The sequence below is a fragment of the Nilaparvata lugens genome, chromosome 1 (genome assembly GCF_014356525.2).
Source record: "Nilaparvata lugens isolate BPH chromosome 1, ASM1435652v1, whole genome shotgun sequence".
Lineage (NCBI taxonomy): Eukaryota > Metazoa > Arthropoda > Insecta > Hemiptera > Delphacidae > Nilaparvata > Nilaparvata lugens.
Genome location: NC_052504.1, coordinates 50,848,522 through 50,861,494, shown reverse-complemented (window position 1 = coordinate 50,861,494; position 12,973 = coordinate 50,848,522). Strand labels below are relative to the sequence as shown.

The following is a 12,973-nucleotide window of genomic DNA, read 5'->3' as shown; positions in this document are numbered from 1 at the left end:
GATCATGCATGGTATCATGCGAGCACAAGCAAATTTCTAATTATTTTGTCAATGTTAAACTATTCTCAATCTGTAATCCAAACTTTAAATCTGCACTGTCAAATTATATTTTTTATTATATTATATCTCCACTTTGTCAATTTGTCTTCTGAGTTTGATTATTTCTTAAGCCTGTCAATATTATTATGTCTGACACGTTCTATATTATCAAGAACCGATCAAGTACGAGCATTGTAATAATTGATTCAACCTTGATATTGGAGCAGATCTAAGTGGATGTAGTGTGTGGGGTCAGATCGAGATTACCTATTCTCTGTCCTTACCTGCTCATATATCAGCTTTTATATGTTATCAACTTCGTCTTGGGAGCGAATTTTTTGACTGTATGGCAGATGCAGCTGGAGATAATATAATTTCCTACAATAGAGCATAAAGCCCGACAAGATTCTGTTCTCAAGTATATTCTGAACGATCTCTGGTCCTTAGTACCCTATCTTAATCCTTTGGAACTTATTAGAGACGCAGTCTCATAGATTATCTACATCAGGATTTTTGCTCAACCTGTATGATTTTATATGCTGTTTCATCACAGGTGATAGTTTAAAGATATCTGTATTCAGTGTTCAGCGACCACTACACTACCTCTGAAATTTTTATCATTATACAATCAGTCATAAGAAGAATCAAGGGTGAGTGAGTGTTCATGCCTCCCACGATTCAGACAATTGTATCGAATCTTGTAGTGACTCAATCAGTCTGGTGTTCACTTAGTGTCCACGCACACATTTTCAAATTCCTAACCTCAATACTGGTGACTCAGTACAAGATTCGTTATACGTGTGTCGACCTAACCTTGGAGACAATAGTAATTCCTCAAGAAGAGCTTCAAACAATTTGGCTCGTAACGTGGGGCTATTTGTACTCCACAATGTATAGAGCAACAAGCAAAAACAGTAGAAATAAGAACAGAAATATATATCTAAAAAAGTATCACAGATTAGCTCGCTTATTAGGTTTTAGTTTTTTAGCATGAAAAGTTGCCATGTGCTTATTAAATCATAATTCATATGCATTTAGATTATGCAGCTCAGTTATCGACTTGCTGTTGCTTGTCAAAAAAAAATTCATATATATCTCCTTTCCAAATTGATAAAAATAATTGATTAATGAAATATAAATCTCAAATATATATATATATTATATATATATATATATATATATATATATATCAGGGCTAAAGGTTCGGCCTCTGATGGAAATTAGATAAATCAATTTATCCAGTGAACATGAGCTTCATTTATATCCTTATAATTTGCTAATAAAATTAATGATTGAGTGAGCATATATATATTTCAACATTAAATTCAAATATCTCTTTCATCTGTGCATCCTTAGACATGTAAATCTGATATAGTTCTTGATTAGTAAAATACTTTTTTGTACTTTTAAAGACTTGCTCAAGTTTTATATTAATTCCAATATTTATATAACCTTTTGACAAGCTAGCTTCTTGAAACCTTGTTTCACTCGAAGCACCGAGGGCGCCCTAGATTTATATATTTCTCATTAATTATCACTCACATGCTGAAATTCACAAGATGATGATGGCGATCCGAATTTCCCGTCGTCTTGGGTTTTCTGGTGGCCGAAGTTGTCTTCTCCAAGGGAATAAATAAATATCTGAATGACTTACGCCTTAATATGGCATCACTGAGTCTTATGAAAATTAATTAATGGATTCAAACTCAAATCTTTCAAATGTACAATATTAATAAAAAAGGACTTGTGCTCTATAAAATTTAGTGGCGTTCCATGGTGGCATCTGGCAAGCAAGTGGGCTTTGATCTACCCCTATTCTCTACGATCATACTTCCGTCTTCCCAATTTGCATATATTTAAATATCCAATTACTACGCCATTACATAATCAAATAGTAGGCTATTACCTATATCTTATGTATTACATTTTATAATTACTCAGATTGCATTTGATATATAAACCGAGTAGTGATAACTTATAAATTCTTATCATTTATATAAAATTGGGGTGTTATTTTTGAATCAACTCGTTATTATCACCAATCAGCCACTGCAATTTTATTGGTTCATCTGAAAATTACAAATGTCTCCATGCGCCTAATGAATATACTCCCTTAATATTTTATTTATTTTATGTATTTTGTACATTCTCATTTTATAAAATAAATTTTTAAAAGCTCATTAAGTTGTTTTCCCATTTACAATAGCATGCCATGTGGTTACCAAATCCTCAAGTTGAATGCTATTTGTTTACAACAAAAATTTGCCAAAGGTGTCTGGCTAGATTTCAAATTACACGGCTTGATCGATTATTCAGGTTGCCGACCAGTGAGTATTATAGCCTAACCTAATTCAATAAATAGCAAATAAAATTCTTTTATTTGGCTGTTCTAATTGTAGCCAGGATACCCGTTATTATATAATCTTTCACTTGTTGATATCGCACCCGGCGATAATAGAGCAGCTGTTTGCTCGAGAACTATAAAATCTTTTCATAATTTGCTTGCTAATCAAAAATACCGGTAATTTGTTACATGTTCCTATCAGAACCTTATAATATTCACTGCTTCCTCCATCAGATATACTGTTCAATTTCTCGTAAGCTGTGTGATAGATAGTCCGCTATCTCCGTTTCCTTGCTTACAGAGAACAATGCAACGAAATAATAGGCTGGTGTTGTGTTAGTGGGCGGTGCAGCCGGTATTCTATGTAGAACGTGATAGGGCTAAAACGTTTCCGATTAGGGCGCGAAAAGAAGAAAAATGGTAAGACAATCGGGCATGGCTTGATTCTGCCTGTCAGAGCTGATATTTATAGTGTCTAAGGTAGAAGACTATCAGGAGCTGGGAGAGAACGAAGCGGGGTGCGGTAATTCTTATAAATGGTAGGAGAAGTGTGGATGGAGTTGATCGATTGCCTGTGATGAATGGATGGGATAGGAACAGGTCACATTTTCGCGCACCTGATCCACTGCTCCACATATCGTTCTCCTTTTTCTCATCTCAGTGAAATTCACTACACACTCGCAGCATTGGTTCGATGTGGAGCGTTAGTGCTATTCATGAGAGATGATGACCGTTTGTAGTGAATCACGTCATAGTGAGGCAGCCTTGGCTTCAGAATACGTCTTTTTCACGGTTTCCAAAAATCATTATTCCCGAAGGTTGCTGAAGCTTGGTTGCTAAAAGTGGTGTTCCCATAAGAAATATGGGGACAAACACAGAAACAGAAATCCAATTGTATGTGTACTCACCTTGTTCACGGAAATATTTTGATTCTCTTTCCGAATCTTACAGACTGAGAGAGACGTAAAGACTCTGTACAATAATGGAATAGATATTGACTTAATTCCAGCAGTAAAATATATTACGAACGCCTTATATCTATGATTGGATTCGAATATTCCTCACTGTGAATACTATGATATAGTAAAGTAATGTTCGAACAAGAATCTGTAGCTCTCGAGACTCTGTGGATGGATATATTTGAAAAGATCTTTCGCCTGAACAATGTGGGTTTTCACTCCAACATCTCTGTATTTGCCGGCCGACGTTACAAGAAAACTCTGCATGTATGCTGATGCTTCCGAATCACTCTGGGAGCAATTTTCTTCAGGCATCCAAGCGGACGTTTTCGAAAAAGATCTCTCATCAAAACCTAAACTCGTAAAAATGGAGATAAAAGAATTTTATTTTCAGATGCAGCGCCTTGAAATAAGTAATTGGACTAGGGTTTTATGAAGAAAGTGAAAAATGAATGACTGAGAATATTTATATAATTAATTATAATTGGATTAATTCAAAAAAATTGATTCAGAGTGCAATTGAGAACACTGCGAAATAGCTCTGACGTTTGCTCTGTTTCTCTGCAGCTCTGCAGGGTGAAATAGCTTGGTCTGAACAAAGCTAAGTGTGTCAGATGGTCATAAATTATCAGGGACAAATGGATTCTATGTGAATTTAGCAATAATATCTTTGATTAATTTATAAATTATGAATAAATATTTTCTTTTATACATTCCCTAGTGGAAGTGATCAATAGAGATCTATAAAAAAAAATTATTGATATCAATAGGTATTTGGGCCAATACACATCAATAGGTATCCATGGATATGTATTGATGTGTATTGGCCCGAATACCTATTGATGTCAATACACATCAATACATATCCATGGATATCAATATATAACCAGCTGTATTGATATCAATACACATCAATACAATTCCATGGATATGTATTGATGTGTATTGGCCCAAATACCTATTGATATCAATACATATCCATGTATATCAATACATAACCAGATATATTGATATCAATACACATCAATACATTTCCATGGATATGTATTGATGTGTATTGGCCCAAATACCTATTGATATCAATACAAATCAATACATATACATGGTGTGCCGAGCACTACTTTTTATTCAGGCCTTTTCCCAAGTTATAATAGTAAATTTAATATGCAATAGACTAGAGTCATTATTGTGAGTTAGCGAAATAAATTATTTTCTCTCTCTATTATGAACGACCATGACTTCGAGTTTCCCATGATATATATTTAAAAATTGTGGCTCCGAGTCGTCGAGGAATGTAGATTATGGAATTATCTCTAAAACTTAGCCTTCCTGTCGCGACATAGAGTGCGATAAGTTGGAAAACAGCAAGCATTGAAATTATAACAAACTACCGATTTTGCAGTTACTATTTGGTCCAAAGGCTCTAGAAGCCACGCAACGATTGGTCAAATTGATTCCCTTCGCCCAATAGGAGACCTGTCTCTAAATACAGTAGTGGGGGGATTCCCCAGCCGAGAGACCAGATTATGTTTCGGAGGACACTTTTGCTAGGAGCACTACAAGAGTAAAGATGTAGTCATTATGTTTCGCCCTTTTTGGGCAGGTTTACAAGTTTATATCATTAGTTAATGTAGGAGCTAGTTTTATTTTTATTAAAGTTTAAATTTTCTAGTAGTGCCATGTCCTGAAAGGTTTAATTGTGTTTCTTCATCATGTACGAATTATTGTTTCTTCAAATAACCGCTAAGGTACGTGAAATAAGGTTAAAATATAATTTAGGGAATTTAATTGATTGAAACTTCCATAAGAGTATTGTATTAACAAAGCCTGTTATTGTTCAAGTTGATAATATTGTTTGAGAATAGTCCTTTTGATTTTATTAGTGATGGGAGATAATTATAAATTTTCTTTCTAGAGAAGTATAGAAAGTTTTCAGTTACGTTACATTTGAGTTATTGTTTCTGGAGATATATTATCGTAGAGTATTGCTGAAAGTCAGAAAGATAGCCTTCAAATTGGAATGAAATTTTCAAGATTATGTTCATATTGAGTTTAAGACTCAATTTTATATTTTTCTGACTGTGTTTTCTCATGGCGTTAAGGCTTTTAACTGAACGCTAATTTATTAAATTATAACAGAACTTTTGAATTATTTGTGAAGAAAGATCCATTAATTCTGATACAAAGAATCAGTAGTTTAAAGATAAAAATCTATATAAAATGAGGATTCAAATAGAATGAGAGAATTTAGAATTTAATTAATTGTAATCAATAGATAACTCCTGTTTTAGCTTTTGATGAATTGTAGGAAGAGTTAGAAATTAATGCTGTAATACATTTATTTACCGCGGTTCATGTGTGTCCCCAAACCAACTTCATGTACCACCCCTTTGGTTCCGCAACTTTATGTAACACCGCTTCAAGACACCCGTTCAGACGACAGGTCTAGGTACGTAAGAGGACGTCGCCGTCAAGCCAAATTCAACCGGTAAAAGTTCACCGCCAAAAACAAGGTACTGTAACCCCGACGATGAAGCAACGTACAGACCAACGAAAGTGCAGTGTAGTGAAACAAAGGTTCATTCGAGAATGTCAATCAAAAGTGGGGATTCAAAATTATTATGAAATGGGTTATATGGGTTACTATCGACGAAATTTGGGTTCAACGGGCTTTTCTTTCTTGAGTAATTTCATGTTGAAATTAATTTGTTATTTTATGACTGATATTGTTTGGTTTTATGACGTTTTGCTATCTGAACGAAGGATAGTAATGCGCCCCCAAATCAGATGAAGAATGTCAACAAAGTAACATGAAATTGTTGTTTCTGTTGTTCGCTTTTAGTTGCCAATGTTTATTGAAGCTGTTTGTATTTTTCAATTATTTCAAATTGTAGTGTTATTCTATAGTATAAACCTATTAAATCAGGCATGGCAAGATTAATTGAAGTTTTCTTGACTCTAGCCCGTTCACCTGCATGAATTAGGTAAAGACTCAGGTATTTTCTAGATGTGTCTGCCTATTTCTAAATTCTAAATTTTATTCAAAATTATCTTTTTTATCATATTTTAAAAGGTCAGGCACAATGGATATCAATACGTAACCAGCTGTATTGATATCAATACACATCAATACATTTCCATGGATATGTATTGGCCCAAATATCTAATGATATCAATACACATCAATAGGTAGTCATGGATATCAATACATAACCAGCTGTATTGATATCAATACAGATCAATAGCCATGTATAAGCAGCCTGTCTCCTATATAGAAAAAATCCTCTTTTAAATCTAGGAGAGCAGCTTAGGATGAAGATAACATTTGCTGAGATTATAATATTTTAACCCAGCTGCAACTGGCATCAGACAAGAGAGTATACCTGTTTAATTATCTATAATTAATATAAGTGAATTGGATTCAGTGAATAGACATATTGCTATATTGATGAAAAATTAAGGGATGTAAATAGTTAAGACATAAATAATGTGAGAAGTTTGTTTATTAAAATAACTCATATGCATATCATTTATCTATTAAGAAAGGTCCTTATTGTGGTGCTCCAGAATACTTTAATCTCTTCCTGTTTGAAGTAGCAATTTTTTGAGCTACATACTGGTTTATGTTACTGCACCTCAATTCAATCTCAATTTTTGAAGCATTCACATTTTCCTCCAGAATCCGGTGTTTGAACATTTCTAGAACAAATAACAGTTCAAAGTATACAATCTTTACAAATTAGAAAATAAGGATTTTTTTTCCTGAATTAATCTGCTAGCAAATTTATTTAATAACCTAAAAATGTATTTAAATATGCATGACTCTCCCTCTCCTGAAAGGAAAGTCCAAGATAATACAAGATCTTTTTTTCACGTGAAAATTATGTCCTCACAGTTTTACATTATAACGTCATATTCTGGTGGAAAAGTCGAGAAAATCACATTTTTTCACGTGGAAAAAAGTGTAAATGTTCCAACTTTTCACGTGAAAAGTACTTAAAGCTGAAACTTGAAAATAACGTTTTTTTTTTTGTTTCCACATTTTCACGTTATACTGAACATGTATACTGAACTCTCAGAAAAGAACATGAATAAAACGGTTTTTTCTACATTTCTTGTCCCACATTTGGTCATTTCTTTCGCATGAAAATTTCCAAAAATTCACATGAAAATAACGTTTTTAAAATACATTTTTACAATATTTTATCGTGGAAAGATAGAGAAGGATTACCTTTATTATTCTGAATAAATAACCTTTTCAATTCTTTATTTTTACATTAAAAAACTAGAAATCTTATAAAACTTTTGAATAACCACAATAAGATGTGAAGTAAATTCTCTACCCTAACTTCACAATAATTTTACACAAAACTGAATAAAAATTAAATTCAACTAGAAAGTCCTATTCAGACAAATGGATTTTCCCTAGTAAGTAGTGATGTATGCAATCTAACAGCTGGACACTATAATTACAAAAAGAAAGCTCATTTTTATTCAACGTTAGTAGACAGGTCTATCTACTAACTTTGATTTTCATTTGTAATCATTCAACATCTTACAAATTTCAAAAATGTTTCATGTAAGCTTCTTTTTTCAGCTGTTGGACTTTGTATCAGCCATTGTATCAGCCATTTGCTTGTATTAGCTTTGCATCACCAATGGGAAAAAACCATAAATGTCTGGATGGCCAATAGGGGGAGATTTTCGCTTTGATAAAATGGTGAAACAACAATAATTTTTTATTAAAATTGAATTTATTTTCAAAACATCACAGTCTTCAACCCTTCAATAAGTTGGAGACTGTTTTAGATATAATACTGTAACTTTCAGGATAAGTTATTGGTCGAATACTCCACCTTTTGACATACAACTGAATTTCAACTCATCATAAGGGGGTGACTTGGGGGTTGTAAATCAAAGATTTTGAATGTAAATACCCATTGTGTATTATCTTAAAAGCCTTTTCAAAACGAGAAAGATGAAATCAATACTTCTATGATACTTTTATCCAAAATCCATAGGAGTGGCCGTAGTCGAGTGGATCAGATGCTGGCTTTATGATTCAGAGGCCCGGGTTCAAATCCCGGCCTGGGACAAGATATTTATCTCAGGCCACTCCCGTGTTTCGGATGGACACGTTAAGCCGTCGGTCCCGGCTGCATAAAAAGCAGTCGTTAGGTCATGTCAGAGGCCCTGAAATTGATCAGTTGCGACCTGAAAACTCTGACACCAGACCTGAGCCAGCCAAGTCACTCGATATTATTATTATTATTATCCAAAATGGCGGCTGATGGAAGTTTTGGTTTTTAAAGAAATAATTGATAAAATTCAATCAGCCGCCATTTTGGATAAAAGTATCATAGATTTTTATTGATGTCATCTTTCTAGTTTTAAAAAGGCCTTTATAATGATGTATCACACAATGGGTGTTTACATTAAAAATATTTGAGTTACAACCCCTCATTTCTTTACAAACTGTAACTTCAAGCCACCGTTTTGGATTCAAGTTTCATAGTACATTTTAATTGATGTAATGTTTCTTGTTCTAAAAAGCCCTTTAAAATAATGTACCACACAATAGGCGTTTATATTAAAAATATTCCAGTTAAAACTCTTGACTCATCATATTATACATTCTGAACCTAGTCAACCCCTTATGAAGGGGTAGAAATTCAGTTGTACCGTACGTCAAGAGTTAGAGTATTTGACCAGTAACATATCCTGAAAGCTACAGTATTATATCAACAACAGTCTCTATTTTATTGAAAGGTTCCCTTACATATGACTCACCCGGTATGATTACTAACTTATAATGATTAGCACAAGCCTAGAGCTCATGTGGACATCACCCATAAAAAAAATTGTTTGACTTCATATTCTGTTTTAAATCAATCAAAATTGAGACTTAGATTTCTCTTTGCTGGTAAACCGAGTTTTTGGAGACTTCAGCCAGTATTTGATTACCGTACTGCTTCTATGTCTTTTTCTTTTGTGTTGGAAAATTCCATCACCACAGCTCCTATCAGAGATGAAACAAAAGTTTACTTGAAATTAAACATATTTCAAATAATACTTTTTGACTAGAGAATTGGAAAAACACACATGTTGCAAACACATAGTCTCACTCTTTCTTATTAAGTTATATAAAATATAGACTATATTGCTAAAATGAGAGGACTACACCGATAGTTTTTCTAAATTGGAATAAGATATAAAGCTGTTGATATAAATAAATGAATCAATTGCTTGCTGGAAAAAGTTTAAATATAGCCTGCCGGTCCAGAAAACAACTGAATAAATTTTAATCTATCAATCCACAGTCATATGTTATTGATATTAAGTTCATTATAATAACATGAGTGTAGATTAGTTTGTGGTGACTTCAATTACTCAGGCTAGGCTAAATAAAAAGTTTTGTTACATATCTAAATTTATATGTACCAGCATATAACCCTGGAATGTGTCTGCCTAGAATAATAATTATCTTATTTCCAGCAATCTGGAAATCTTATGATTTCATTCATCTTATTTTCTCTTATTATTATTAAGTTATGCCTTAAATAATACAGTATTCAGTATTGTGTTATAAGGTTATGTTATGCATGGCCTTTAATAGTCTTTCGAAAAGATTATCATTTAAATATATGAGTATTTAGACCTATAATAAATTTATTCTTTCATTTTACTGTACATCAATAAAAACAAAATCACTCGACTTACCTATATTTCCTGGATAAAATCACAAAAATTACCGTTGCCCTTCACAAAAAACCGTTGGTCCTTGTGCAATGTGCATCGTGTGTCGTGTCATCATGATAGACCCAAAATGTCGATATAATATTATCAATATCTCGATAAATAATAATTATCGACTATTAATAATTACATATTCTCAAACATCATCTACATCTTTGTTTGGAAAGGCATTATTCAAATTACATAGTTTGAATAAGTACCTAAAAGTATAATACAATCCTGATTTCTACATTTTTGAATGCAATAAAATCAGTTTTCCCCGGGGAAAAAGTGGAAATTAGTTTGATATATCGATTGTTGAGACTTTGATATTTCCATTCAACAGTATCAATATTATTGATAATATATCGATATTTTCATTCAATACCATAGTAATGGTGGCAATTTCAAAATTATTGACAATGTTACTGTTATTAAAATATTTGATATTAATTTCAGGTGGAGATGATTGATTTTTTATGGGGGGACATTTGTGCTTGACACTGAATTAATGTTGGAAATGATAAAATTGTAGGTTGTTATTATTTGAATTGAAACCCCAAAAATCATTTCAAAGTCTGTGTGAGTGATTCCGGATACTGCATGATTTTCCTCATAAACTGTGATCTAATTTAAAAAAGTGTTATAACTTTTCCAATTTTGAATGGAATCATTTTAAATTCTAGGACAAGGTTGATAATATGAACAGAAACGTCCATGAATTTTTACAGAATTTTTCAAGATGAACCAAATTTTTTTTTAAATTTTAAACGTCAGTAGCACGTTAACGGCACGTCTGACAGGATTTTCACATGGGACAAAAAGTGCTGGAAATTCACTTCTACACCCGAATCAGTCATCAAAAATACATTGTTCCGGGAAAATTGAAAATCTGCCAAAAATATTCAAAGTTTTGAACTACATTTAAAATCACATCTATAGGTTAAGGGAATGTTGTGGTAAACCTAACCTAAAACGTTCGAACGCTTAGAACACCAATATAGAGTCGAGATCGTTCAGACCTGCTTATTGTATAATAATGTGATGGCATGTTTATTTATGAATTGTCATTCTTCGTTATTGTGTAGGAAAAAAGGAATCTATAATAATAAGCTAATAAAAATTATTAGCCCAATAAAAGAGTTTATTTTTGAAGAACAAATTATAAAAAAGATATAGTATTCTGATGTACAATAATAGCAAAAAGTTACAAATACTCTTTGTATGTAAGTCTACATTGACAAATGGTAATATTTAATGTAATAATATTTATTGTTTGGATTATCAACAAATAAATATTAAATAGAAGCGATCTCGCTAGATTTATTCCTCTTTGCACGAACAACCAATCAGAGGATAAAGAAAAGGATACCAAAATTTGAATTGTTGAGATGCAACACAGAATGTCGAGATCTCTGTTATTGTAATTTTATGTATTATTATCAATTCACCTAAACTGTTGGAATTGAACTGTATTTTGAAATGATTGTATTATGTTTATGTTTTAATGTATTTACTCGTCTTGTAAGTCAGAGAATTGAATGTAAACAAAGGAACCATTTTTCATAAAAATATGACGTGTGCACTACGTCACTCAGCTGCAACCAATAGCAATCATCCTATGCAAATTAGAAACAAAGAGATTCATAGAATTGTGAATTGAATTCGGAGGAAGAAGATTTTAGGCTGTTCTAGCACTGACCTTGCCCTAGTCACACGTTTTGAGTAAACTTGCATTCTTGTTGAAAAATTTTATGTAAATTATTTTTAACTGTTTATTTGTGAATTTAAATGTTAATTGTAAAGTTCCTTTTTGTTTGTGGAGATAATAATTAACGTAAAATACCCGATTGAATCTACATGAATCGCAGAGTAATATACCAGCAACACGTTCTACTTGGAGGCCAGAAAATCCAGCACATGGCAGAAGAATAATTATTTGCAAACCAAGGAAAAAAGGAAAACATAGTCGCGTGAGTGTTCTTCTAGTAAATATATTGGGGCCCCATCTACGATTCATGAGTGATATAAATTCTGGTGAAAATTAATGGTCATGACCAGATTGTAATCAGGGGAAATCCAACGTTAATCCACATTATAATAATCATCATTAAATAAAATCAATTTATAATAATCTGTCTATCGATCAAGCTATTCCAAAGCAGAACTCACAACCCTGTAATTATCATTTTAACATACATTTTCTTTCAATTCTTGAATCATTATTAAATTGTAACCTGTACATGTCTGGTATTGTTAAACCAGAACATGTTATACTGATCATCATCATTAACTTTAAAAATTTTTATTTATTATCTGCTTATCTTGAGAATTGTCAATATATTGAAATAACTGAGCATATCTTCCAGTTCGTTTCTTTTCTGAAAACCTTGATATCGTCTTTGACACGTTACCATTGGTATTGTGATAGACCTCATATGGTCAGTGTAACAAGTCGGGAAATTAATTGAGTGGGAGGTTGTGGATGGTTGCTAATGTATCAGTGGATCACTGCGGGATTAATAAATATAATTCTGCTTACATTTGCTTTTACATTGGTCACTGTCGGCAGCTTAGCTCATAATTTCCAGACTAAATTAAACAGTGTATGCGGCATCTCGCAGGATTTAAGTCAATGTAATCCAACACTGATAGGATTAGATTCTGTACTCGAACCCCTTTTCGGAAATTATATTTATTTAATAAAGTACTCATCATCACTTCTGATAGCGGTAAGAGGCACAATCATACATGTATTTGTGATCTATATCTTTGTTCGGGTTGCATTGGTTCTTTATCAGAACAACAGCCAGGTAATAATTTTAAGATCGCTTTATTCAAGCTCAATATTATTGGAACACTCCAATCCTACATCTGGGATAAACTACAGATTTCT

At 32.6% G+C, this 12,973-nt stretch overlaps 1 long non-coding RNA gene across 1 annotated transcript; it reads right to left on the bottom strand.

The window, feature by feature from the left end:
* Nucleotides 1–6,875: 6,875 nt before the first annotated feature.
* LOC120353231 lies at nucleotides 6,876–10,154 on the bottom strand. Its single transcript, XR_005572239.1, has 3 exons — nucleotides 10,063–10,154; nucleotides 9,248–9,361; nucleotides 6,876–7,041 (listed from the first exon to the last, which is right to left on the bottom strand). It is a non-coding gene; the product is annotated as an uncharacterized LOC120353231 (long non-coding RNA).
* Between the last annotated feature and the right edge of the window lie 2,819 nt (nucleotides 10,155–12,973).